Below are 22,715 nucleotides of genomic sequence, written 5' to 3' on the forward strand. Positions count from 1 at the left end.
TTTTTATTCAAATTTTATGGGTGCAGTGGTGGCATATCCCCACGAAGTTATGGTAGTATAAAAATATTGTTTCAAATTGACTATTTATAATTGTATTTAAAAATTTTACAACAAAGCTGAAAATTTTTCGATTCATTCAAAATGCTTTTTTTTTTTTTCTAAAAAAAAAAAAAAAAAAAAAACATTTACTGAATCTATACGTAACCTATACCGTCAATTAACGTGTCAAGAACAAATTTTTTTTTACAACTTTTAATCAAAGTGTCTTATGGATAATAAAAGTTTTTCATTTTTTACTTTTTTTTGATTAAAGGGCAGTAATTACTCTTAAGGGACAGACATGACCTAGACTTCATAATTAGCTCAAATATCAATTAAATTTTAACTCTTTGAAAAAAGACTTGCAAACATCTAATAAATTATTTAAAAAAAACATTAACTCATTGAATGGCTGTAAAACTATTTTAAAACTACACAAAAATTTATTGAAATGATAAATCAAAACTAACACAAAGACAAAACTACGCTGAACAAATTATACTTCACTCTACTAATGACAGCACATAACTAAAAATAGAGAAACACTCACTTCCTCCAAGCTGTAGCACTGCAGAAGGTAAAACAATACCATCTATTTGTTTGCACCTTTGTAAATTTAAATATCTGACTATTTTTAAATTCAATTCCTCAGGAACTTATTCAACCGATTTTGCTCAAATTTTCTAATTTGCCATATAAAATTATATTCTTTAAAATGATGCAGCAAAATAAAATGCATACCTTACAATTCAAATTTTTTTCGAACATTATTAAATGAAATAAATATTTACTAAAATTAATTTTTTTATGGAATTACCTTTGGATATGCAAATTTTATAATTATGGCAAAGATTTTTAAATTTTTGTTAAAATTTTTTCGAAATATAGCAACATATGCAAAAAGCAAAATTAACATTGAGGGCTCTCCTGACCAAACCAAACTGTTGGAACCATACTTCCCAGATTGCGGCTACCTCAGATATTTTGGGGGCCAGAAATCGGAATGAGTCAAGAAAAATGTTTATTCAGAGAAAGTACGTTTTTGCACCTGATTTCGTAACTTAAAATACCTACTGTACTGCACTAAGTAATTAGCATCTTTGAGATCATCCCCTCAAACCATTAGGATTGAGACCTAGAACGTGAAGATCGGTTCTTTTTTTGCGCACTGTACTTTAACTTATTTACTTCAAGAGTTCTCAGCATCAGATTTAGAAAAATCAATAGCAGCCCTACTATTATCTCAAAACAACTAGCAGCTTGATATGTCTAATTTGAGTTTTTTTTTTAATCTGTTAGCACATTATTTAACCATACTAACTTCTTAGCTGACTAAGATAGAGGGATATACTTAGTCTTCATGGTAGAAATTGAAACACTTATCTGCTTAAAGGTTTTACACATTACCACTAGCATAAACATTAGTTCCTACTATCGACCTTCTGCCATCTCTGTTTGATGCATGGTTAACATCAACGTAACACTTAATTGGCAAATCATACACTGGTGTGCAAAACTTAAGCAGCAAGTGCGTTTTTTGTTATAACTCTACAAAAAATCATCCGATTGACATGAAATTTGAATATGATGTACATTATTTTGTACTTAAACGATGGTAAAAGAATAATGGCGCAGAAATGAATATAAAGCTTAAAGTAGGGTATGCAACAAAAAAAGGCTTTATTTGACATATAGTGGCGTTACACATGATAGCCTGAAGAAACGTAAGTACAACTGGCAGATGTTCCTTAGCAGGGTTCTTGCTGTCCTAAAATGTCCTAAAAAAGTGCTAAAATTTTTTCCCCAACTTTTTTAGGGCCTAAAAAGTGCTAAAATTTCTTCTGAGTGCTAAAAAAGTGCTAAATATTTTTTATTTTGGCGTTTTGAAATTTTTTTTGAGTAATCGGATTCCTTAAGTCGGTTTCCCTAAATCCTTAAATTCTGTTGCCTTCAGCTCTCCTGCTGCCTCCATCTTTTTAGAAGATTCTTGGGCTTTGGGGAAAGAAGTTCTTTCTTCTGAGATTTTATGGGCTTTAAAAGTTGTAGAAAGCTACTACTCCTACAATTCTTCCAAAGACACTGGAAAATTATTTAGTACAATGTTTCCAGACAATTCAATAGCACGTCATTTCACCTGCAGTGAATCTAAGTGTGCATATCTGTCATTTTGGACTTGAACCTCATTTTAGCATGCTACTTCTGAAGTGCATTGATAATGCCAAGTTTTATACATTGCTTTTTGATGAGTCTTTGAATAAAGCGACACAGCAGAAGCAGTTGGATATACATATCCACTTTTGGCACCCAGTAAAGAACATTGTAGAGACGCGATACTTAACATCAGCTTTTCTGGGCCATTCTGTAGCTGATGACCTTTTAGCCTGCTTTTATGCATCAGTCAAAAATGTAGACCTTAAGAAATTATTGCAGATTTCTATGGACGGTCCTGCTGTCAATTGGAAGTTTTATAATAATATTCAAGAAGATTTGTTAAAAGAACATGGTGTTCAATGCAATGCAATAGGAAGTTGTGGGCTTCATATTTTAAATAACGCATTCTACAAAGGTGAATCTGAAACAAAATGGCTCATTGGTTCCATCCTGAGCTCAATCTTCTATCTTTTTAAAGATTCACCCACAAGAAAAGAAGATTTTATTAATCAATCAACTGAGAACAAATTACCACTAAAATTTTGTAACCACCGTTGGCTGGAAAATGCACCTGCAGCTGAAAGAGCAATATTGCTTTGGAATGAACTGAAATCTTATGTGAAAAATGTTGGCAAGTTTAGAAAAGTGAAATGTAAATCCTTTTTAACTTTACAAGAAGCAATAAAAGGCAAATTAATTCTTGTTAAGCTGAACTTTGTCTTAAATGTGTCGGAGCTATTTTCACCTTTTTTGAAACTGTATCAAGCAGATCGGCCACTTTTACCATTTTTTGCTGCAGATATCCAGGATTTGATATTACATAGTGTGCAATTATATAACATTCTGAAGCCAGAATCTACAGAAAACTTAAATTCTCTGGAAAAACTGTGCCATTTTAATTTTTGTGATGAAAAGAATTATGTCTCTCTGACAAAAATCAGTGTAGGTTTTAAAGGTGACCAAATTTTAAAGCAGTTGGCCTCAAAAGTTATTTCTGACCGGGATCATATTAATATAAAGAAAGATTGCAGAAAGTTTATCACCAAAATGCAAGAAACTTTACTAGAGAAATGTCCAATAAACTATTCTGTTGTTAGAAATGTTGCTTGCATCAATCCAAAATTAATGTCAGAAAACAAAAGCAAGTGTGTTCTAAAAATGAGAAACATATTAAATTACTTAAGTCAAAAATAGAAAAATGAGGAAAAAGATTGTGACAAAATTAAGCTGCAATTTGCATCATGTATAGATTAATTATGTAATTTTTACTTCATGAATCGTGAAACACTTTATTTGTATTTTTTTAATATCGTGTATAGATTAAGTATGTTATCTTTACTTTACATCAAGTGCTAATTTTTTTTTCTTAGTCCTAAAAAAGTTTTTAAAAAGTCCTAATTTTTTTTGAAATAATTGAGCAAGAACCCTGCCTAGTAAGGGATATGCCCTCTCCTTACTGTAATTGGTGCTTGGCATCGTCTCTCCATGCTAAGCACCAGATTATCCAGGAGTTCTTGGGGTAAACGTCTCCATTCCTCCTTTAACACATCTTTCAGCTAATGGGTGTTACCAGGAGGATACTGTCGTGTCGCAAGACGTTTCCCTAATGCATCCCACACATGCTCCATGGGATTTAGATCTGGAGAGTAAGCTGGCCAATCCATTCATGTGATATCTTCACTTTCTAGTAGCTCTTGAATTTTAGCTGTACGGTGTGGCCGGGCATTGTCATCCATAAAAATGAAGGCTGGTCCAATGGCCCCTCGGAACAGACGCACATGGGGTAGGATTACCTCATTGCAGTATCGGTCTCCAGTTACAGAACCTTGGTCGAAGATCTGAAGCTCAGTCCGCCCGTTCAATATAATGTCACCCCAGACAACAGCTCCAAGACCGCCGTAACGATCTCTTTCCGCGATGTTATTGGGATGAAATCGAGCTCCAACCTCTCTCCAGATCAACTGATGTTGAGAATCGTTTGTAGCATTAAAACGACTCTCATCTGTGAAGAGGATGCGACTTCATTGATGAGGTGTCCAGGTTTCGTGTTCTCTGCACCACTCTAAACGGTGCCGCCAATAGCTAACTTTTAAAAGTATGCAGCGTTCAGGATGTCTAGCAAATAAGCCACCTTTGTGGCAGCGTCTGGCCACTGTAAATCTTGATACTTGTCGTCCTGTGGCTGTGCACAGTTGCTGAGATACGGCGCTAGCTGACTGAAAACGGTTTCTTTTCGCCTGGAGGACAATGTAACGGTCATCTCTTGGTGTTGTTTTACTTGGACGGCCACCACCAACCTTCCGAACAGCTGTACCAGTAGTTTTAAAGGCATTCCAAGCACGAGAAACAACAGTTTTGTTGATCCCGAACTCTTCGGCGACACTGGTCACACTACGCCCCTCCTCAAGCTTCCCAATCATTCTTCCTCGAGTAAAGTTGTCTAAATGATTTCTTGAAGACATGTTTCACAAAGCAAATCACTTGCACTTGCAGCGAATGTCTTTAACTACGGTGCTCTTCATCCTTTTATGACAGCTTTGACCTGCGCGCGCCGAACCACAAGGTTTACGTACACTTACATCGCCTACGACATTTTATTTCTAAAATTTGCATACAAATAATCTTTCTACTGAATTACGTGCATATTATACTGCAATTTCATGACTATCTTATACTTTGTTAGGAAGCTGTGGCCGAAAAACCACTTGTTGCTTAAGTTTTGCACACCAGTGTAGGTTTTTGACAAGTCTAGCTTATTTTCCTTTGCATTTTGCAGTTACCCTAATAGAATCAGTAGAGCTTGCTAATGCTTGATACCAGGGTTTTCTTATACTGTTATAAAATATTGACTGCATAAAATGTTTTGGACCTTGTTTTCTACTTGCTATAAAGGACACATATCCAAGAACATTATGGTATGGAATGTTTTCCATTTCAGCTTTCTCTATTTCTGTTTGTGGGCAAACTTAACTTTTGATATTGGCAATAATACTACTGATATTTTGTGCTACCGTAATTTCGCACGTATAGTCCGCACCACAGTATAGTCCGCAGGTCCGATTTTATAGTAGAAAAATTTCAAAAATCGTCGGATAGTCCGCACCACCGGATAGTCCGCGGACTATACGTCCGAATTATTTTAGAAACAAAGAACTAAGTATAAATAGAAAAAAAGTACTTACTTACTAATATATCTTCTGAAATAAAACGCTAAACATAAATAAAAAACAGTGCTTACTAATTAATCATATTTTAATTAATCACACATTCTACTACATTAACGAAAACCTTCAAAGTCCGATTCATCAGTATCAGAATTAAACAGTTCTAATATATTTTCGGAAAGAGTGTCCGAAAGTTCATTTTCAGCATCACTATCTTCACTGTCAGAGATTTCCTCGCTTTCACTAACAATCCCGGCTTTTATAAATCCCGATCGGATGGTTGACACTTTAACACTTTTCCAGGATTTATCGACCCATTCGGCAACTTCAGTGTATGAAGCGCGTCTCATTTTTCCTCCTTTTGTGAAAGTATGTAAACCTTCCGACATCCAGTTCTCCCAGCAAGCACGTACGTGGGACTTGAAACTTTTGTTTACGCTAATATCCAGAGGTTGCAGGATTTTTGTTAAACCTCCTGGAATAACGCTAAGTTCAGCACCGATGTTTTTTTTCTTAGCTTCCGCCTTTACACTGTCCTTTATGTGTGCCCTCATTGAATCCATAATCAGTACTCCATTGGAATTGAAAAAGGCACCTTCTCTCTTCTTCCAAACTTCTTGAAACCAATCGAGCATAATGTCCTCGTTGCACCAACCCTTTTCATTACATCGTATTACGACACTTCGAGGATAATTTTCCTTCGGAATTGTTTTTCTCTTAAAGATTAAGAGCGGCTTCAACTTTGTGCCGTCAGCACAGCAGGCGAGCATCACTGTGAAATGGGTCTTTTCTTGACCAGTTGTTGTTATGGATACTGTTTTCACTCCACAAGTATCGACGGTGCGATTCGGTGGACAATCAAATGTTAATGGAACTTCGTCCATATTTATAATATTTTTCAGGGAATACTTCCCTTCTGCAATAACTTTCCTTGTAAACTGAAGGAAAGAAGCTTTTTTTTCATCTACATCGTGCGGAACAGCCTGACACATTGTCGTTCTGCTGCGAACTCTCAAGTTTTTACGACGCATGAAGCGGTAAACCCAATTTACTCCTCCCTTGAAATCCGTTATCTGCATCTCATCTGCCATGGCCTTCGCTCGGAGACGGATTTTAACTGTTGAAATGGAGCGTCCGGCATTTCTTTGGTCGAGAACCCATCTTAGTAAATTTTCCTCTAAAGCTGGCCATTTTACTTTTCCGTGCCGATTGGATAGCTTTCTTCCCATTCTTTTTAACACATCCTTTTGTTTGCGCCAATTTCTCACCGCTTTCTCGTCCACTTCAAAATAACGGCCCGCTTCTCTGTTTCCATCTTTTTCCGCTTTCACAACTACCTTGAGTTTAAACTCAGCAGTAAAACTCCGGCGATGTTTCACAGACATAATGTTGGATCAACGTTAATGAAGATGAAAAACAAAATACTGTGCATTAATAAGACAAAAACGCATCAGAATTGAAGATACAACGATTTGAAAAAAATAATAATAAGCTGAGGACGATGGTCGAAATCAGACAGAAATATGAGCAATGAAGAAAAAAAACGATAAAAAGCGCTCTCCCAAGCATTTAAAACAAGTTTCTATTTTTAGCGATTCCTCCCCCTATTTTTGCTTCTCCAATCAGGTTTTTTTTTTTTTAAATAACTCCGCCTAGGACGGTCTTTCTTTTATCCCCTGTCTAAAATTCTCACACACTTAGCTTTTTCCCCTCTTCACTGACCTTCAGTTGAAAGTTTGAAATTCTTCTGGAACATAAGATTATTCAAGGTTATTCCAAGTTCATCAGCACCCTTTATTCATCAAGCATTCACATGTTTTTAACAAGCAGCTGAAGAATAAAGGGGAGTGGAGAGAGGCATTCATGACAAGTGGAAGAGACATATTTCCTGAAAAAAGCAGGGGGGGGGAGTGCTTGTTTTACAGTTGACGTTATCACTGGCCCCACCCTGATTTCCTTCATTCATTCCTTTCTGATTTATGCTTCTCTACTCCACGCCCATTTCCTACACTCAATAGCTGTTCATATGGCAGAAGGGAAAGAGAGATTAAGTTCTCTTTGATTCCAAGAAAGGTCTCGCGCTGTTTATATTTGATTATCGGCAGTTCACGACAGCGCAGGGCTCGAAAAAACTCAGAAATTTTACCCGTCCTCCTTTGAAACTAACCCGTAACTTCTAAATAAATAAAAATATAATTTTCTCTTATTTATTACAAACATTTATATAAATAGCACAATGAATTAGTAGTTACTAGGATTACATTATACAGTAATAAAAGAAATACTAGGTTACTAGTAGTAACCTAGTATTTCTGTTATGAAATAATTTCTTTCTTTTATGAAATAATTTAAATGACAAAGGTCAAGTTATCTGGAATGTCAATTTATCCGAGGGTACTGCGTTTTTTAAATGAATAGAATATGACGTTTGCCAGTTCCACAATCAAGCCAATGATTTACAGAGGTTTCTGCACAGAAATCTGAAAGGGGTTTTCCATTTAGATAGATGTTCATAATTGCGTTTAACGCTTCTTGTTTAAGACCAGTACGTAATGTGTTTTTTTTTTGTTGTTTTGTTTGTTTGTAAGTTCATTGCTGAAAAGCCCCTTTCAACCGCTGCAGTACTCCCAGACTGAGAAATCATCAATTCCAACATGCGTAGTATGTTGCTGTATTGTGGGTCATTTTGCTGCCTTGTAACTTGTAGGACTGTTGTAAGATAATGAAAATTGAAAATGTATCACGAACATTAACAGGAAAATGGCCGTCCGCGCGGACGTCGGATTCGGAATTTTTGATCGACGAGGACGGGCGGACGGGCTGTTTTTCGAGCCCTGCGACATCGTGTTTTTTAAATTTCAGCGATTTTAACCGTGAACAACCACCGTATTATCCGCACTGGTGGATAGTCCGCACCTTCAAAAATTCGCATTTTAAACACAGATAGTCCGCGGACTATACGCGCGAAATTACGGTACTTCCTAAAATGCTTCACTGTATTCTAGATATATTCTTTATGGGGGATTATTAAAGGACTGTTAATCTTTTCAGATTCTATATCTAAAAGTTTCCGTGATTTTCCCGAAATCTTTAATTCAGAAGTTTTATTACAGTCTTTTAACATCACATCTATGTCAGGGTGGCCACCCACCCGGAAAACCTGGATTTATCAGGGAATTTTTTTATACTGGAAAAGTCACGGAAATTTAGATAAAAACCTGGAAAAATCAGGGAATTTTAAAGAAAAGCTGGAACTTTTTTTTATAGATTTTCTTAATTTAAATTATTTTATAATCTGTTATGCCAACTATTTTTAGACGGACATTTATTGCAAAACAGTTGAATTATCAGCTTAGCAATATTTTGCATTCGTCAAAATTTACTCCATTATAACCCTGTTAAACTCAGGGATGTGATTCTTCCGCGGATCCGCTGATTTCCGCTTTTTTCATATTTTTCCATATCTTCCGCTCTTTTTTCATAAATTTCCGCGTGGAAAAATTTTTTATGCAGTAAATGATATTTTGTTGGAAATTTTTTTCTTCTTCCGCGGAGCGAAAGTATTGAAGCCCCCAATAAACCTTTCTTCACATGTCAATCTGCTGGCTGGGGTAAAAGTGGTTGACCTTGGTAAAACAATGCCGTCTCCTACTCCACTACTCTCTTATCTTTTCAGGGATGAAGGACTTTTTAAAATTTCCGACCATGTTCCAAAAACTTTTGAGGAGTCGAACGAACGATATAGTCGGATTTGCGACGAACTCCCCCCTTCCTGCAGTAGCCTCCTGAGAAAATGATCTTCAGAAGAAAATGGTTAGAATTTCGGCATGTACGCCGTTGCCTTGACAGCCGCGATTTCCGCTGTAGATTGGAAAAAAGAAAAAAAGTCCTAAGCAGTTTCGTTTCGGCCGCTGATATTTGATTTCTTTTGATTGGCTCGAATTTTAAATATTAGGAACTGGGCCAGAATCTGCCAAAATTGCGATTCTTATTTAGATGATTTTTATGTAAATCATCGATTTTCGTATTTAACTGATTTAAAAGTTACTTGTTGAGATTCGTTTTTACACGATTTAAAAACCATTACTCGCAATTCCCATTCACGCAATTTAAAAATTCGATATCGCGATTTGTATTTAAGCGTTTTTAAAACCCAATATCGCGATTCATATTCCCGCTAGTTTAAAATCCAATGTCGCGATTCGTATTCATATATTTTTTTAAATTTCAATATTGCGATTCGTTATCACGCGGTTGTAATATCAAACATCGATTTTCGTATTTATACGCGGTTTAAACATTACTCTTTGCGATAAATATTCACGAACTCTAAAAATTATGCATCGTGATTCTTATTTACGCGATTTAAAAATTCAATACCGCGTATTTTCGTGCTTTTAAAATCCAATATCGTGATTCTTATTCACGTGATTTAAAATTCAATATCGTGATTCTTATTCACGCTATTTTAAAATTGAACATCGCGATTCTTATTCACGCGATTTTAAAATCAAACATTGTGGTTCTTATTCCAGGGCTGATTGTGCTCCGGAAAAAATCCGGATTTCCGGAATTTTCGCTGACAGTGATCCTAAAGTTTCCGGAGATCGAAGGTCCAGATGTTTAAAAAAATCATGGGTCACAGAAGTTTCCGGAAATCAAATTTTCAAAGGTGGAACTTAAAAACACAGTTTATTTTATTTGTTTGTAAAGGAGAACCAGATAGATACTTTATAAGCTTGCGGCGACTGAACTTAACTTAATCGTAACCGTAACAATTACGATCAGTAACTGTCTCTGTCATTCCGCGCGAAGAAAAAGTCTAACCGCCATTGCAGACGCACTGCTCTAACTTTCATGTTTTCCCTTGTGTTCGTTATAATTAAATATTAAAATAAATACTAATTAAAATGTAAACTACGTCTATTCATCTCCTGGACACAACCAACCACCACAGTGGTGACAGCCGGACGTTCATATATTAAGGAGATTATGTTTCAAATGGAATAACTAATTTCGCTTTGGATATCGGAAGTTTCACAAAAACGGTACTGTGGCTTTTCAATTTTTGTTTCTTAATTTCTGTCGGAATGCATACTGTATATTAATTTAATTTCATTACATATATATATTATTACATTTTAATATGCAGCCAAATAACGCTGAAAATACTCACGTAGATAAGATTGCACTTAAATTACCCCCCTTTTGGCGTACAAATATTAAACTTTGGTTTTTACAAGTTGAAAGTGCATTTACTTTATCTAACATAACCAAAGATGAAACTAAATACGCAAGTCTCATTGCACATATCGATGCAGAAACGCTATCTCATGTATCAGACTTGTTATTTTCACCCCCTGCTACTAATAAATATGATGCTTTAAAAGAACGTCTCATCATCGAATTTTCGGATTCTGAAAATAAACGCATTCGAAAACTACTTTCAGAACTTCAATTAGGTGACCAAAAACCCTCTCTTCTCCTACGACAAATGCGAGAAGTTGCTACCGATTCAGTAACTGAGGATTTTCTTAAAACAATATGGCTACAACGTTTACCCCCCAATGTGCAATCTATTTTATCAATTTTAACTGATCAAACGTTGGTCAAATTGGCTTTACTAGCTGATAAAATACTTGAAACTTCCCCCACCCAGCAAATAAATTCCATTAAACAAAATGAAACTGAAACCGATCTAAAAAATAATTCATTTGTTGCTCTTCAAAATCAAATATCAGAGCTCAGCTTACAAGTAGCGAAAATGTCTGTGCAGCAATACCGGCGCCGATCAGATTCTCGTGGCCGTACAAACTCAAGGACAAGAAATAAATCAGAGGAACGTTCTCTTTGTTTTTATCATTTTCGTTTTGGAAAAGATGCGTTAAAATGTAAACAACCTTGTTCTTTTAATTCGGGAAACGAATAAGTGCCACGTCATCTATTTTGCCTGCAGATTCCGTGGCTAATAAATTAGGCAACAGATTATTCATTTATGATAAAAATACAAACTTAAATTTTCTTATTGATTCGGGAAGCGCATGTTGCGTTCTGCCTATTTCTAACAGTAAAAATAAATATACGCCAAGCAGCATAATGCTATATGCCGCGAATAATTCACCCATTAGAACTTACGGAACAAAACATTTAAAATTATCATTTAACCTCCGTCGTTCATTTGGCTGGGATTTCATTCTCGCGGACGTCACCTCGCCAATAATTGGAGCTGATTTTTTAACGCATTATGCATTACTTGTTGATCTGAAGAATAAACGTCTCATTGATTCAAACACTTCTTTAAAGTCGAGCGGCTATTTTGCTAATTCTTCTCAGTGCTCAGTTAAAACTATATCTAATAATATGCCTTTTCAAAATTTATTACAAGAATTCTCGGATATTACTAACCCCTCGCAAGAAAGAAAATCTATTAAACATTCTACCGTTCATCACATTGAAACAACATGTTCGCCTGTACATTGTAAGCCACGTCGCTTACATCCGCAAGTTTTCGAAGCAGTTAAGCGCGAATTTTCAACAATGTGTGAAAAAGGTATATGTCGTCCTTCAAAAAGTCCCTGGTCTTCTCCGTTACACGTTGTTATTAAAAATTCGAATATAAGACCAGTAGGAGATTATCGACTCTTAAATTCAAAAACCGTCCCGGATAGATATGGCATTCCATATTTACATGATTTCGCACATGCTCTCTATGGAAAATCAATATTTTCTAAATTAGATATCGTCAGAGCATACTATCATATCCCAGTTAATGAGGCTGATATTCCTAAAACCGCGATAGCCACCCCTTTCGGCTTATTCGAGTTTCCTTTTCTAAATTTCGGACTCTGCAATGCTGCCCAGACATTTCAACGTTTTATGGATGAAATATTTCGAGATCTACCTTTCTGCTATTGGTACTTAGATGATATTTTAGTCTTTAGCAATTCAGAACAAGAGCATATTCAACATCTTACTGAAGTTTTTAAAAGACTCCGAAATTACGGTCTGACATTAAATGTATCAAAATGCATACTTGGTGTTCCTGAAATTTCTTTTCTAGGGCATTCAGTAAACGATAAAGGTATCACTCCTCTTACTGAACGCATCGAAGTAATCGACCGGTTTCTAAAGCCAAATACGATCAAAGAGCTTAAGCGATTTTTAGGCTTATTAAATTTTTATCGTAGGCATCTACCTAACGCGGCAGCAATTCAAAAACCTTTACATGATCTGTTAAAAGGTAGCCCAGCTCGAAACAAAATCATCGATTGGACCTCAACCGCTACCGAAGCTTTCGATAACTGTAAGGCGTTACTTCGAAATTCAATGCTTCTTGCCCACCCTTCCCCAGATGCTAACCTCGTCTTGCACGTCGATGCTTCAGATTTCGCCGTTGGTGGGGCATTACACCAACTGATAGGTAACGATTTGCAACCTCTCGGATTTTTCTCCAAAAAACTTACTCCTAGGGAAACGCGTTACAGCGCTTATGATCGGGAATTGCTCGCGGTATATTTGTCAATTAAACATTTTAGACATATGCTTGAAGCACGTTTATTCACAATATACACTGATCATAAACCTTTAACGTATGCCTTCCGACAGAAATGGGACAAATATTCGCCACGTCAACACCGTCACCTTGATTTCATCAGTCAGTTCAGCACCGACATACGTTATATTAAGGGCGCAGATAACATATCTGCTGATATGTTATCTCGAGTTGAAACAATTCGTACACCTACTGCAGTGGACTATGACGAAATAGCCGATTCGCAACGTGATGATCCTGAACTGAAATTAATTTTGAGTACAAACTCGTCACTTGAATTACAAGAAGTTGTAATTCCTGGCTCCTCCAAGACACTTTTTTGTGACACAAAATCTCAAATCACTCGTCCATATATTCCACAATCGCATCGTCGTACAATTTTCAATACTTTTCACAAATTGTCACACCCTGGAACTCGAGCTACATCAAAACTGATCCGTTCCAAATTTGTGTGGCCTTCCATCAACAAAGACTGTGTGAAGTGGACTCGAGAATGTCTTGCCTGTCAGCGATCTAAAATCAACAAACATACTCGAAGTCGGGTTGAATCAATACCCATACCTTCAAAAAGATTTGATCATGTACACTTGGATCTCATCGGACCGCTTCCGCAATCTAGAGGATTCCAATATTGTCTCACGTGCATAGACCGTTATACACGTTGGCCAGAAGTTATCCCAGTCACTGACATGTCAGCAACGACTATAGCATCAGCGTTTTTCACAGGCTGGATTGCCCGTTTTGGCATACCAGCCTTCATAACGACTGATAGAGGAACAAATTTTGAATCATCATTGTTCTACAGCCTGACAAAACTGCTTGGAATTGAGCGTTGCCGAACAACAAGTTTTCACCCGCAAAGCAATGGCCTGATAGAAAATTTTCATCGGCCACTCAAAGCCGCTTTGAAGTGTCATGCAACAACAGATTGGACGGATGTTCTACCAGTGGTTCTCCTCGGTTTGCGATCCACAGTTAAGGAAAGCATCCAAGCAACCCCAGCTGAACTAGTTTATGGTGAGACATTACGCTTACCAGGTGATTTCTTGATTCCCACTACAAATGATGATCCTCCACAAGAATTTGTCTGTAAATTAAGACGTCTATTTCAAGACTTAAGACCTCGACCGACGTCACACCATGAAAATCGTCGAATTTTCATACATCCCGAACTTAGAAATTATTCGTACGTAGGGACTCTGTTCGAAAACCTCTACAACCTCCGTATGACGGACCATTTAAAGTCATACGAAAAAGTGAAAAACATTTCACCATCATGATACGTGAAAAAGAACAGACAATTTCTATTGACCGTCTCCAACCAGCATTTGGACTATTTCAATCCGAACCAAACACGATCCAAACTTTTCCCTCAAAAGAACCGAGTCTACCAAAAGATTCTCCGGACAAACCTGCACAACGGACTAGATCAGGCCGCAGAGTTACCTTCCCCGATCGTTACGTATCAGTACCCTGATACTGGCGGGGGAGTGTGCGGCGACTGAACTTAACTTAATCGTAACCGTAACAATTACGATCAGTAACTGTCTCTGTCATTCCGCGCGAAGAAAAAGTCTAACCGCCATTGCAGACGCACTGCTCTAACTTTCATGTTTTCCCTTGTGTTCGTTATAATTAAATATTAAAATAAATACTAATTAAAATGTAAACTACGTCTATTCATCTCCTGGACACAACCAACCACCACAAGCTTATATTCATGATAAATATTCATTTTTTATCAGTAAATAGGTGTTATAATCATTAACTCAAGAAAGAAAGACATATTTGTAAATTTTAATTACTTCTCCAGGTTATCATAGATATGTGTAAATGGTATAGGTATGTGTAAAATTTTAAAATATATTTTAAGTAAACTAAGAAATATTAAGAAAAAGGAAAAAAAAACCTTGTTTAAATTTTTTTCTAATTTTTCAATTTAAACTGTCTTTTTTTTATAATTTTTTAAACTCAATTTTCCGGAATTTCGGCTTGGGCTCACAATCACCCCTGTTATTCACGCGATTTTAAAATCCAACATCGCGATTCTTAATCTAAGGCCTCTAAAAATTGTGTGAGAAATGAACTTTCTTGTCTTATCAACATTGATGATCAAAAGTCTGCAAAACGCAGTCTACAGATCAGTCATGTTAATAAAAGACCATCGAAAAAACAAAGAACTGATGAGAAAGTCCATAAAGGTCCGTTGACCATTAAATAAATGTTTTTTAAAATGATGTGATACATAAAATCGTGCTTATGCATAATTACTCAAAGTTATCTAAATTATTAAAAAAAAATATTTTAATCAAGATTTTATTTAAGAACATAATTATCATTTATTTATATTTATTTGAATAGATAATAATGTAATCATTATCAGATTGGCTATTGAATTCATATCATTTTATCTTTTGCACGTTTAATGCTACAGTTATAAACTTCCTCTTTTTTGTGTTTTTGTCAATTACATCCCTGTAAACTAGAATGCCACATAAAACCCATGATTGCTAAATGAATGGAGAAACCTTATTGGAGACTATGCATTTTAAATGAGATGAGACTATGCAGTTTAGGAAAGGCAAAGATTGTGGTGAAGAAGGAGTTAAGATATTTGCTTCTGTTTATAAAAGTAGCATCTGTTTCACTTCTAATCCGTTGGTTGAATCCATCTATCGTTCAAGTATGTTCCGATGCTTTAAGTTTTTTGCTTTCTTTTGACTAAATGATTAAAAATGTTTCAATTTTTAATTTCATAAAATTCTCCGCAGATTAGTTAGTCATAATTTAATGGATTATATGTTGCACTCTTTTTCGAAAAGCTTTTGTACTCCCATCCAATTAAATCGGTGAATTATTTTTCTCAGCAAAGCCAATCAATCACATATTTTCTTACAATCGCTAACAGCAATGTTTGTCAACAAATCGTTACAATTTCTTCATTGATGCTAATTTCCTCAATTTCATTTTAGCCTTTTATAACATATTTTAATTAAAAAAGGTTCTTTTAAAGACCAACTATATGTTAACATTTTGTTGGTAAATATTTAATTTTTGATTCAAAATTCAATTTTATATTTAAAATTTGATTCACAATGTGTTGAATTCAAAATTTCACATTGTGTAGTAATAACAATGTGGAAAGTTCATTAATGTTACTCTTTTTCCAGAGATGATATTTCCAAAACTGTTTCTCCTTTAGCCGTAAGAAGCTGGTAAAAATTAGGGAATCTATGGGAAACATGTTAAATGTTGTGTAAACATAATATACCAAATTTTTTATTCATCTGTGTTTCTTAGGAAAAAGGAGAATGAAGCTTTGTTTCTTTTTGTTCTGCACTGTGCAGGTTTCTAGTCGTAAAAGCAATTAACTAATCTAAACTAAAGAAATCATTTAGTTAGATAGTAATTGTTTAAATATTTTAATTTCAAATTAGAAGGGGAAAAAGAATGAAATATAAAGAATTTATCTAGTTTTTTTTCTGTAGGATATGTAATAAGAAGTTTGACAATTTTACATTTGTGACATTAATTTTTTAATACTGCGTATCACTTAAAATCATAATGCTGCGTGAAAACAACATTATTTAAACATTTGATTTTAGATATTGGTTTATAGAAAATATGATCAATGAATTTTACAAGAAGCACTGTTTGGATAAAATACATTATGAAATGTGCTCTATATAAAATGTAAATAAATATAAAAAATTATTGATGCATTATCGCCTGAAATTATTGTTTTTTTATTAATATTTTTTTGCTAAATGAAGATTAGGCATGCAACAAATATTCGATTACTATTCGGCTTGCTTGCCGAATATTCAGCCAAGTATTTTTTGACCAAGTTTATTTAGTTTTTTTTTCCTAGCTATTAGTTAGTTTTTCTTTATTTATACACCAATAATATAGCTAAGTTTTGATTAATTTTTAAAAATGACTAAACTTATTTATATATAAAAAAAGGAATGTATATTAATGGTTTTTTTTTAAAGGAAAATGCTACTTTTTTGCCACCAAATATTTGGTATTCAGACGATTTGTTTGGCCGACTATTCGGTATTCGACAGTTCTGCCAAATCACTATTCATTACATCCCTAATGAAAATATATTAAACAATACATGTTAAAGGTTTTTTTTTTTTAATTTTTTTTTTTAGTCCCTCTGTATATGCCATTTGGTGCACTTAGTGCAAAAACTACTGAAAGTAACTCATTAAACTTTTATTAAATAAAAACAATATATTCTACACGCTGAACATATTATTTTCTACACATCCATCTTAATTTTTTTTTCTTTTTTAATTAATGTTGTACCAAAACGTTAAAAATTTCAAAAAAATTCTTGCTAAGTTTTTAAAATAAATGTATTTTAATTATTTTTTCAATATGATTTATTTAAAAAAATATTTTAAATAAAATACTTTACAATATTAGTACTTTTGTTGTATCCTATCCTATACTTTATGAGAAAAAAAACATGTTAACCTGGAAATTTTAAGATTTTTACCTGGAAAAATCAGGGAAATCTGAAACTTGATTTGAGTGGCTTATGTTTTCTTAACTTTTTCAAAATATCACGATAACATCTATGTATTACAATAGTAAGACATCTCCTGTGAATACTACATTACACCAATCTAATTTTTCAAATTTTAATTTGTGCCATTTACTAATTACCTCAGTGAACCACAGGCGTCCTGGTTGATATAATCCGTATATTGCCTTTTTCAATTTACACACTTTTGATGGATTTTCTACAAAACCTTCATATTAAGGGTGGCATCAGTAGGGGATAAGAGGGGGCAATTGCCCCCCTATCGAGACGAACTTAAATGTCGTCAGGAAAGCGCTATTGTCTTGAAAAGAAATCTAATTACATTCTTAAAAAATTCTAGCTTTTTTTTATTTAATTTATTTATTTTTATTTTTTTTTTTTTTTTTGTGAATAAGAATAAATTTAAGATGAAAATGTGTTGATTTTCCTCAGAAAATTCTGAGGGACAAGTCTTTTGTTTGTGTCCAAATGGAAATTTATTGAACACCCCTGTCCTAGCTCCTACCCCATCATACTCAAGTTACCACACTTTTTGAGACCAACTTTAATGCATGCGTTTCTCCGCATTCAATAAAGAAACGAATTTTGACGTCACAACGTTTAATGTAAGGAATTTGATTTTTAAATTATTTGTACATAGTGAAGAACTAAGTTTGTTCTGTCAATCTTTTTTTTATTTAATTTGCTCTTAAATAGTATGTATGCTAATAAATTCAATTATAATTGCTCATATGCAAGTTGAAATAATAAAATAGACTTGTAATAACTACCAAGTTGTCTTATGAACTACAATAAAGAGGACCTCAATCATTCGGAATGTAAAATGCACATGTTATTCCATAAGAAATAGTTTTTCTTATCATGAAAAGACATACTTTTTTTTAATATAATAAAAAAATATTTTTTTTTTAATATAATAAGAAAATAAGGATTAACGAAATGGACATACAAATCATGATTGATCTCTGCTCTTGTCGGAAAAGTTCATCTTCTTGTTGAGAAAATTTTTTTTTAAGAAAAACCGATAAAAATAAGAATTAATTCTATTACGCCGAATTTTATTTGTTTTTTACATTATTAAAGACACCGCTTTCTCCAAAATTGTGAGACACAGGAATGGAAAAACTGCACAGCTACCCCCTTAATCGACATATAGCTCATTTACATTATAACAAAATTTATAATACTGCAAATTATATTTGCTATAATTATATTATATATTTAATTTGCTCTTAAATAGTATATATGCTAATAAATTCAATTATAATTGCTCATATGCAAGTTGAAATATTAAAATAGACTTGTAATAACTACCAAGTTGTCTTATGAACTACAATAAAGAGGACCTCAATCATTAATATAATAAGAAAATAAGTATTAACAAAATGGACATACAAATCTTGATTGATCTCTGCTCTTGTCGGAAAAGTTCATCTTCTTGTTGAGAAAAAAAATTTTTAAGAAAAACCGATAAAAATAAGAATTCATTCTATTACGCCGAATTTTATTTGTTTTTTACATTATTAAAGACACTGCTTTCTCCAAAATTGTGAGACACAGGAATGGAAAAACTGCACAGCTACCCCCTTAATCGACATATAGCTCATTTACATTATAACAAAATTTATAATACTGCAAATTAAATTTTCCAATGTTTTTTACAACTTTAATAAATATTCTAGAGCCGATATGGCTTATGTGATAAGTGATTTCACTTCCTATTGATGTGATTTGGGTTAGAATTACCACGTTAATTCATATACTGCTCATAGTTTGCACTGACAACAGTTCCGACATACAATACCTCCATTGGTAGGGGGATCATGTGTAAAAATAATCTTGCCCTCGAGCTAACCCTGGAGTATTTATTTTTTTTTTAGTTTTTTTTTTTACAAATGTAAAGCAAACGTGAGCTTGTTTCAATTCTGATGTCCTCCATGAAAGTGAATTTGTCGTAAAACTTTACCTGGAAGTTTCTTGTACTCTAAGTTCGGTTCAAAATAGCAAAACTACGGGTTTTAGTGTTAGCTCCAGCAGTGGCCACCCAACAGTGCCATTGCGCCGAGCACGCTTAGTCTTGGGTAGTGTAGACAATATATCTATTTCCGACTTCCACCTCTGGATGCACCGTTCATCAACTTTGGATTCTCGAACAGCACCCCGATTTCCAATTTCTTCAGTTCTTTCAATTGCAGTGAGCTTAAACGGAGCCTTATAAATATTCCTCTTAATGGGAGGCATTTGAAATATAACTTAAAAACAAGTGATATTGAAATTTAAATAAAACAAAACAACAGCAACAAAATTAATGAGACAAAAATATTAATGGAACAAAACTATTAGCGAAGGAAAAATATTAACAACACAAAAACGCAACAGAACGATAAAAAAATAAGCTAAGGAAGAAGAAGATCAAACTCTTAAAGCAAGAAAAAGCGCTCCTCTCTCAAACATTTAAAACACGTTTCTATATTCCCCTTTTCCTTCCCCTACTTTCTCTTCTCAAATCAGACTTCAGAAAACAGCTCTTTTTTATTTACTGACAGCCTAGGAGTATGTAAAATTCTCCCCCTCTTCACTGACCTTCAGTTGAAAGTTAGAAATTCTTCTTGAACAATTTAGTTGTACGATTATTCAAGGTCATGACAAGCTCATTGGCACCATTCATTCATCAAACATTCACATGTTTTTAACAAGCAGCTGGAAAAAAAAGGGAGTGGATGCTTACTGATAAAAGCCATGACAATTGGAAGAGACGTATTTCCTGGAAAAAACAGGGGAGGAGTGCTTGTTTCACAGTGAATGTCATCACTGGCACTACCCTGATTTTCTTTATTCATTCCTTTGCTGATTTATGCTTCTCCACTCCATGCCTGTCCCCTACATTCAACAGCTGTTCCTATAGCAGAAGGGAAAGAGAAACTTTTGTTCTCTTGCAGATAGGGGTTTTCAGAAAGTGATTCTAAGAAACATGGGGGAAGGGGAAATTCCAGGTGTGTTAACCATTCTTTGGAGTAACATTAAGGATGAAAAAATAAAAAGCACTAGTAACAGGTGGAAAAAATGAAGATGAAATTTCCAGTGGGGCTACTAAAAGGCAAAATTTTCTAAGGCATTGCTATATTAAAAAAAAAAAAAATAATAATAATGCTATATAGGCCATCCCATTAGATACGCTTTCCTACTAAATTTTCAAGTTTTAAATCAATAACGCCGCGGCGTGTCTTGGCAAAATTGCAGTAATTTTTTTTCTTGGAAATTTTTTTGCAACATATATCAAAACTAGTTTAGTACAATTTTAATACACTTTCCATAGGTTCAAATATTTATTCTTTAAACCAAAATTTCCTTGATGCTTGATATATCAAGATTCATATTTCTAGATGTCCGATATTACGATACCTTCAAAATATTAATATTTAAGATACAAAAATTCTTTGCTTATAATGAGTTTAAAAAAAATATTAGCTTTCCACAATAGCGGCAAAATTTCATTCGAGGAAAATGTATTTTTCTATTATTAAATTAATAAAAGAGGTAAAATGGAAGACTTTTTTATTTATTTATATCTGATATTGAAAATGAGCATCATTTCACCTAATTTTCCTCCTCCAATCATAATCCTTAAAGTTATCAAAGCATACATATGTGGATAACCACCAGCTAAATTACGTTTCTATATAAAAATGGAAAAATATTTTGCTATTATCAGCAGTATTGACATTTGTGCATAAAAAACAAATGGATATACAGTGCTAAAAAAAAATGAATGGATCCACCGGAATAACTTTTGATCTACTTCATGTTCTAGGACTCATTCTTAATGGTTCGAGAGGGTGAAGTCAAATATACTAATTAATTAGTGCGAACGATATTTTGAGTTAAGAAATTAGACATAAAAACGTACTTTCTCTGATTAAACATACCTTTTTTCGACAGATTTAGATTTCTGACCCCCAAAATATAGTAGCTTCAATCTGAAAATATTGTTTTAATAGTTTTTTCAGGAGCGCGTTCAAAAGTTTGAACCCTTTAATGTCAACTTTGGTTTTTGTGTCTTTCACTACATTCCAAAAAATTTTTTAAGCGAATTGAAAACGTTTTGCATACAAATTCATACATATCAATCAATTCCAATTCGTTTTTCTAAAGATAATTTCACACAAAATATAAAATATAACTTTTGGTAAACATTTATTATTACTTTATTTAATGAAAGTCGAAAAACTTTAGAAATGTAAGGTATAAAATTTTTTCATCATTTGAAAGAATGCAATTTTAAATGTCAAAATACAAAATTCAAGCAAAGTCAGTCAAATAAATCCTGGGAAATAAATTTAAAAAACTCGTATTTTTTTGAAATTTGGTCAGCTAACTCCTTAATTTTTGTTGTCTGTTTTTTGTAACTTATAATTTTTAACTATAAAAGCAAATTTAAATCGTAGAGGAAGGAATGTTTCACATTGATATGTGGTAAACAATAATTAATTAACTGTGTGAAAGGTTATTCGTTACAGGCGTATGCCAATATGTAAAAAACTTCTGCAGGTAAAATGTACGTATAACTTTATTTGCAAACATTTAAATGATTTAAAAGCTAATTGATGCATATAAAAATAATATTTTCATATCAGATTGTTTTTTAAATGTTTTGTTAAATGTGCATGAAATTTTAAATTTTTACTGTCGAATAATTTTTGCGTTATGATAGTAAGAAGCATAGAAATTGTTTGAAATAGCGGTGACTGCTACAACTATTTTTCTTTATTGCAGAAGTAATTTTTAAGCTTACAATGTGTGGTAAATTGCACCATGCGGTACAAAATACATCAACAACAGAAAAATGCAATATAAATTTACATTAAAATAAATCTGTACATTATAGTATCAATATTAGTGATTTTAGATTCTTAGAAACACTCTTGAAAAAAAATTATGTGGGTAAAAAATGTAAAGTACGTGAAATTCGTTTTAATTTAAAATATTTTGAATTCATTTGTTTGAGCCCCTAGCGAGACTAGACCCCTTGTCGGGCAAAGTTTTGCGCCATCCTTGCTTAAGGTTGTGCTGTATAAATTTCTTCTGTCAAGTCTGCATATAAATATATAGTTTTGATGCAACTTGACAGTGAACCCAGCTCATTAAGCCTACAAAAATAGTCTTTGAGAGAAAAATTTACCCCAGGATTGTATGCTTCATAATGTCAATTACCATGTTGCCTAAATCCTTGGGCTGTGAGTCTGGCTTTATG

The 22,715-nt window shown here is 33.8% G+C and overlaps 1 protein-coding gene across 3 annotated transcripts in view; it reads left to right on the top strand.

The window, feature by feature from the left end:
• Msh6 (DNA mismatch repair protein Msh6) overlaps positions 1-22,715 on the top strand; it is a 202,780-nt gene that overhangs the window by 135,266 nt on the left and 44,799 nt on the right. The gene's annotated exons all lie outside the window — the stretch shown is intronic.

This window comes from Parasteatoda tepidariorum, chromosome 11, assembly GCF_982258835.1.
Source record: "Parasteatoda tepidariorum strain Cologne lab strain chromosome 11, Ptep-v5.0, whole genome shotgun sequence".
NCBI classification, from domain to species: Eukaryota; Metazoa; Arthropoda; class Arachnida; order Araneae; family Theridiidae; genus Parasteatoda; species Parasteatoda tepidariorum.